Source organism: Heterodontus francisci, unplaced genomic scaffold, assembly GCF_036365525.1.
Source record: "Heterodontus francisci isolate sHetFra1 unplaced genomic scaffold, sHetFra1.hap1 HAP1_SCAFFOLD_59, whole genome shotgun sequence".
Classification (NCBI taxonomy): Eukaryota; Metazoa; Chordata; class Chondrichthyes; order Heterodontiformes; family Heterodontidae; genus Heterodontus; species Heterodontus francisci.
In genome coordinates, this window is record NW_027140758.1 from 7,127,999 (window position 1) to 7,135,482 (window position 7,484).

At 42.6% G+C, this 7,484-nt stretch overlaps 1 pseudogene; it reads right to left on the bottom strand.

Moving 5' to 3' along the window:
* Positions 1-290: 290 nt before the first annotated feature.
* Positions 291-399, bottom strand: LOC137360612 (U2 spliceosomal RNA; annotated as a pseudogene).
* Positions 400-7,484: the final 7,085 nt, after the last annotated feature.

The window sequence follows — 7,484 nt, forward strand, 5'->3', positions numbered from 1 at the left end:
CCGCTGTGACGATCGACAGTGGCGCCCGGTCCCCTTTCTCCTTGAACGCCTTCAGGAACTTGATGCATCCCGCCACGTTCCGGAACGTCACGTCGAAGTATCCACTGCTGGGGAAATCCTGCAGGCAGAAGACGTCCGTCGCTTGAAATCCGCAGCAATCGAAGAGAATTTTCTTGATGAAGAAGGTGCGATCGACCGGTGCATCTCCTTCCTTGTCCTTCACGACCACCCGAACGGTGTTGCGCACTCCCTGGCCCGAAGTTCGAAAATTGGTTATAGCCATTTTACTCAAAGCTTCCCCAGGATCAAAAGGCAATGATCATGGTCTCTTCTCAATCAAATAAGCACTGATAAGAACAGATACTACACTTGATCTGAGCCAAAAGGCCGAGAAGCGGCAGTTCATGTTTCTTGCCAGTAGATGTCACTTCACTCCAATACAGTGAAGTTTACAAATCTGAGAAAGACACAACAGGAAAGAATTGTTCACATTATAGTGAATGTGTGGGATTTAGAAATACTAGGAGTGGAGACGAGTTATCACTTGTCTGCTCGATCCCCATAGCCCAGTAAAATTATTTCCTTCAAGTACCCATTTAAATTCCTTTTGTAATCCTCGATTGTCTCCATTTCCACCGCCCTCATGGGCAGCGAGTTACAGATCATCACCAATCAGTGCAAGAAAGTTATTGCGCACATTCCCCCTGTACCTCCTGTCCAAAACCTTCAATCTGTGTCCCCTAGTCCTTGTACCAATAGTTAACGGGAACAATGTTTCCTTGCCAACTTATTTAAAACTGTCATAGCCGAAAACACATCTATCAATTCTCCCCTCACTCTCCTTTGATGCAGGTAGAACAACCCTAGCTTTTCCAACCTAACCTTGTAACTAAAATCCTCCATCCCTGGATCCATTCTGGTGAATTTCCTCTGCATCCTCTCAAGGACGCTCACATTCTTTCTTAAGTGTGGTAAGCAAAACTGGAAGCAACACTCCAACTGGGGCCGAACCAGAGCTTTATAATGGTTCAGCATAACTTCCCTGCTTTGTACTCAATGCCTCTTTTTTTCAAGCCCAAGATCCCATATGCTTTGCTAACCACTCTCGCAATATGTCTTGCCACCTTCAAAGATCGATGCACATGAACCCCAAGTCCCTCTATTCCAGCACACTCTTTAGAACTGTGCCATTAAGTAGATACTGCCTCTCCCTATTCCTTATGCCAAAATACATCACCTCACACTTGTCACTATTAAATTCCATCTGCCACCTGTCTGCCCATTCTGCTAGCCTATCATTGTCCTGCTGCAGGCAGTTCATATCATCCTCACTGTTTGCCACTCCTCAAAGTTTGTTGTCATCGGGATATTTTGAGATTTTACTCAATATTCCAAGATCCAAGTCATTTATCTTTAGCAAAAAAAGCAGTGGTTCTAGCACTGACCCTTGGGGAAAACCACTGTCGACTATCCTCCAGTCTGACAAAGAATCATTTAATAAGACTCCCTGTTTTCTGTCCTTAAACCAATTTTCTATCCAATTGGACACTGACCCTCCTATACCACGAACCTCAATTTTGCAAACCCCACTTTTATGTGGTACCTTGTCAAACGCTTCCTTAAAATCCATATAAACAACATCCACTGCATTCCCTTTAGCAAGCTGCTCTGTTAGCTCATCAAAAATGCAGTTCGATTAGTCAAGCATGAACTCCCATTTATAAATCCATGCTCACTCTCCTTAATTAACTCAAACCTCTCCAAGTGACTGTTGATTTTTTACCCTGATTATTCTTTCTAAATCCTTACCCACCGCTGCTGTTAATCTAACTAGCCTGTAGTTAGCCGGAGTGTCCTTACACCCTTTCTTGAATAAGGGCGTCGCATTTGCCACTGTTTACTCCTGGCACCTCCCCCGTATCCAGAGAAGATTGGAAGATTGTGGCAAACCCTTCCGTTATCTGCATCCGCATTTCCTTTCGCAACCTGGGATGCCAGCCATCCGGACCAGGTGATTTATCTACCCTCAGCACAGCCAGCCTTTTTAGTACCTCCCTCTCTCAATTTGTACCCTCTCCATTGACTCTACTCTCTTCACTTCGACTGATATTTTGTCAAATTCCACTTCCTTAGTGATCACTGATACAAAGTACTCATTAAGTAGATTAACATTGCCCTGCACCTCTAAGCTTATATTATCCTTTTTGTCCCTAATAGGCCCGACTCAACCTCTTACTACCCACTTATCATTTACATGCTGCTCGAAGATTTTTGGGTTTCCTTTCATGTTGACTGCCAGTCTATTCTCATAGAAATAGAGAATAAGCAAATATAGAAGATGTAAGTATTTCCCATCCCTGATGAGGTGGAACTTTCTTTTGTTGTGGGTGGTAATGACTTGGCCCACGAGTGTGGTGGAAGCAGAGACAATCAATGATTTGAAAAGGAAATTGGATGTATACTTGAAGGAAAGAAACTTGCAGGTGGAAAGGGATCGAGCTGGTGAGTGGAACTGACTAGATTGCTCCGGGGAGAGCCAGCATGGACGTGATAGGCCAAACGACCACCTTCTGTGCTGTAAATGACTCTGTGTTGTTTCTCAAATTCAATCCACTGGTGCTTGGTAAATAATTTCAAAGTAAATTGTGCAACCGGAAAATCAGAACCAAGGCAAGGGACGCAAAGGAAGCAAAATTGCTGAAACGCGGGATTGAACCAGGGACTTTTAGATCTTCAATCTAACGCTCTCCCAACTGAGCTATTTCAGCCCTACATTAACAGTGGCTTGGTGTCCTTGTTTTGGAAGAAAATACATACATTCAAGTTTTCCAAAAAATTGAAGAACACAACATGTGAGTAATATTCTCCATTGCTTTCTCAGTACTGATGGATTGTGAAGCGGGAGACAGCCAGAAGTGCCATTGAGCCGCACAGACCCCGAGCTGAGAATGAAATGAGATCAAATTCAATCTTTCATAGTGAGATGCTGCTGAGAGGTAAGAGTCCTGAATCAAAGCGAGACTTGCTCATTTCAAACACTCCCTGTACTCTCTGCTCATGAAGCCTTACAAAAGGGAAAAACAGAATGGCACTCAAACTCACAACCCTGCCATTAAAAGTCTCATGTTCGACTGACAGAACTGTCACTTCTACTCGGTCTCTTATTGGATGGATGCAACTCCAACGCAGGGATGGCATTCAAATCCTCCCATGGGTCCACATGGCAGACTGAGTTCCATGTTGTAGACTCAAGCAAAGGAAATCTGCTCACTTCCAAAACTATCAGCGAGTTGAAGCTGATTACAATCAACATCATCAGAGGTCAGAACTACCTGGTGAAAGAAGACACCCTGAAGAAGGATCCACAATTATTCAAAGGCATCGACAAAGTGAAAAACAAGAAAATCGATGAGTCAATGCAAGCCAAACAACAGAAACACTGAAGAATTCCATTCCATTCCAGTCCAGAACCCAGTCCTGTTGTTTTTGGTGTCAGGTCACAATTGCAGCAACAACTTTATATTCCCACTTGGCGATCTGTACATTTAGTTAATTGCAATTTTGTCGACAAGCTCTTTGAATCCAGTTGTCTGGTCCTCAAGCCAGCTCCGCATGGAAGTCAATTCCACCTTCTGCAAGGCTGAAACCAATAGATAACCTTAATCTAAAAATGCCAGCAGACCAGGGATCGTCCGTGACTTGAACCCAGCATCTCTCGCATGTTAATTAACCATACTCCCTAAGCGAGAATCATACCCCTAGACCAACGAGCCACTGACAAGTCAAACTTTATTAGCTGCTGTGGAATTTCACTGGAACCCTCCAGCCAATCATCCATTTTTTTTCAGATCAAAGCAAAATCCTGCAAATGCGGAAATAATAACAGAAAGTGCTGGAAATGTTCAGCAGCTCTGGCAGCATCTGTGCTGTGAGAAACACAGTTAACGTTTCAGGGCACTCACCTTTTGTTTCAGCCATCCTTTCAGACTGCTTCTGTCCATCCAATCTCACTTTCTATTCTATCCACATTCTAACCATTCACTACGTTACTACATGAATTCCTCATTTCTTTTATTAATGACAATTTTGTATTTCTGGCCTTTGCTTCAGACACCACCACAAGTGGAATCATGTCCCCATCTACCCAATCAAACCACTTCGCTGTTTCCTCACATTGCAATGTTTCTTTAACCCTGACAGACTGTGGAGTTTCTGCTGCTTAATTGCAGTTCTTGCTTCTCGCCATTAGATGTCACCTCACTCCAATACAGTGAAGTTTACAAATCTGAGAGAGACACAACAGGAAATAATTGTTCACATCATAGTGAATGTGTGGGATTTAGAAATACTAGGAGTGGAGACGAGTTATTATTGCACTCTGCTATTACATCTTTTATAATGGACTCCAGCATTTTCCCCACGACTGATGTCAGGCTAACCGGTATATAATTCGCTGTTTAATTTCTGCCTCTTTTTTAAATAGTGGAGTTACATTAACTACCGTCCAATCCATTGGAACTGTTCCAGAGTCGATAGAATTTTGAAAAAAGACCAGAAATGCATCTGCTATTTCAAGGGCCACTTCCTTAAGTACTCTGGGATGTAGATTTTCAGGCCCTGGGGATTTATCGGCCTTCAATCCCATCAATTTCCCAAACATTCCCTACTAATACTGATTTCATACAGTTCCTCCTTCTCACTAGACCCTATGTTCCCCAACATTTCTGGGAGATAATTTGTATCCTCCTTTGTGAAGACAGATCCAAAGTATGTATTTAATTGGTCTGCCATTTCTTTGTTCCCCATTATAAATTCCCCCGTTTCTGACTGTAAGGGGCCCACATTTGTCTTCACTAATCTTTTTCTCTACACATATCTATAGAAGCTTTTACAGTCAGTTTTTATGTTCTCTGCTAGCTTACTCTCATACTCTATTTCCCCCTTCTTAATCAATCCTTTTGTCCTCCTCTGCTAAATTCCAAACTGCTCACAATCTTCAGGTTTGCTGCTTGTTCTGGCCATTTTATATTTCTCCTCCTTGGATCAAATTCTTTCCTTAATTTCTTTTGTAAGCCACAGTTGAGCCACCCTTCCTGTTTTACTTTTGCACAGACAGGAATGAACAATTGTTGTAATTCATCCATGCGCTCTTTAAATGCTAGCCATTGCCTATCCACTGTCAACCCTTTAAGTAACGTTCCCCAATCTATCATAGCCAACTCCCGCCTCATACCTTCATAGTTTCCTTTGTTTAGATTCAGGACCCGAGTCTCGGAATCAACTCTCTCACTCTCCATCTTAATGAACAATTTTATCATATTATGGGCGCACTTCCCATGGGACCCCACACAACAAGATTGTTAACTAATCCTTTCTCATTACACAATACCCAGTCCAGGATGGCCTATTCTCTAGAGGTGTTTTACACCACTATCAATTCTCCACTCAATCTCCTTTGATATAGGCAGAATAATCCTAGCTTTTCCAACCTAACCTTGTAACTAAAATCCCCCATCCCTGGATCCATTCTGGAAAATCGCCTCTGCGTCTCAAGGACCCTCACATTCTTTCTAAAGTCTGCTGAGCAGAACTGGAAGCAACACTCCAATTGGGGCCTAACCAGAGTTTTATAATGTTTCAGCATTACTTCCCTGCTTTTGTACTCAATGCCTCTATTTATAAAGCCCAAGATCCCATATGCTTTGCGAACCACTCTCGCAATATGTCTTGCCACCTTCAAAGATTGATGCACATGAACCCCAAGTCCCTCTATTCCAGTACACTCTTTAGAACTGTGCCATTAAGTATATATTGCCTCTCCCTATTCCTTATGCCAAAATACATCACCTCACACTTGTCACTATTAAATTCCATCTGCCACCTGTCTGCCCATTCTGCTAGCCTATCACTGTCCTGTTGCAGGCAGTTCATATCATCATCACTGTTTGCCGCTCCTCCTAGTTTGGTGTCATCGGCATATTTTGAGATTCTACTCTGTATTCCAAGATCCAAGTCAATTACCTTGAGCAAAAAAAGCAGTGGTTCTAGCACTGACCCTTGGGGAACACCACTGTCGACTATCCTCCAGTCTGACAAAGAACCATTTAATAAGACTCGCTGTTTTCTGTCCTTAAACCAATTTTCTATCCAATTGGACACTGACCCTCCTATACCACGAACCTCAATTTTGTTAACCGCCCTTTTATGTGGTACCTTGTCAAACGCTTCCTTAAAATCCATACAAACAACATCCACTGCATTCCCTTCATCAACCTGCTCTGTTAGTTCATCAAAAAATGCAGTTAGATTAGTCAAGCATGAACTCCCATTTATAAATCCATGCTCACTCTCCTTAATTAACTCGAACCTCTCCAAGTGACTGTTGATTTTTTACCCTGATTATTCTTTCTAAAACCTTACGAACCGCTGCTGTTAATCTAACTAGCCTGTAGTTACCCGGACTGTCCTTACACCCTTTCTTGAATAAGGGTGTCGCATTTGCCACTGTTTAATCCTCTGGCACCTCCCCCGTATCCAGGGAAGATTGGAAGATTATAGCAAGCCCTTCCGTTATCTGCATCCGCATTTCCTTTCGCAACCTGGGATGTGAGCCATCCGGACCAGGTGATTTATCTTCCCTAAGCACAGCCAGCCTTTTTAGTACCTCGGTCTCCTAATTTGTACTCTCTCCATTGCCTCTACTTTCTTCACTTCAACTGATATTTTGTCAAATTCCACTTCCTTAGTGATCACTGATGCAAAGTACTCATTAAGTAGATTAACATTGCCCTGCACCTCTAAGCTTATATTATCCTTTTTGTCCCTAATAGGCCCGACTCAACCTCTTACTACCCACTTATCATTTACATGCTGCTCGAAGATTTTTGGGTTTCCTTTCATGTTGACTGCCAGTCTATTCTCATAGAAATAGAGAATAAACAACTAGAAAAGATATAAGTATTTCCCATCCTTGATGAGGTGGAATTTTTTATCCTGTGGGTGGTAATGACTTGGCCCACGAGTATGGTGGAAGCAGAGACAATCAATGATTTGAAAAGGAAATTAGATGGATACTTGAAGGAAAGAAACTTGCAGGTGGAAAGGGATCGAGCTGGTGAGTGGAACTGACTAGATTGCTCCGGGGAGAGCCAGCATGGACATGATAGGCCAAACGACCACCTTCTATGCTGTAAATGACTCTGTGTTGTTTCTCAAATTCAATCCACTGGTGCTTGGTAAATCATCTCAAAGTAAATTGTGCAACTGGAAAATCAGAACCAAGGCAAGGGACGCATAAGGAAGCAAAATTGCTGAAACCCGAGATTGAACCAGGGACCTTTAGATTTTCAGTCTACCGCTCTCCCAACTGAGCTATTTCAGCCCTACATGAGCAGTGGCTTGGTGTCCTTGTTTTGGAAGAAAATACATGCATTCAAGTTTTCCAAAAAATTAAAGAATACAACATGTGAGTAATATTCCCCATT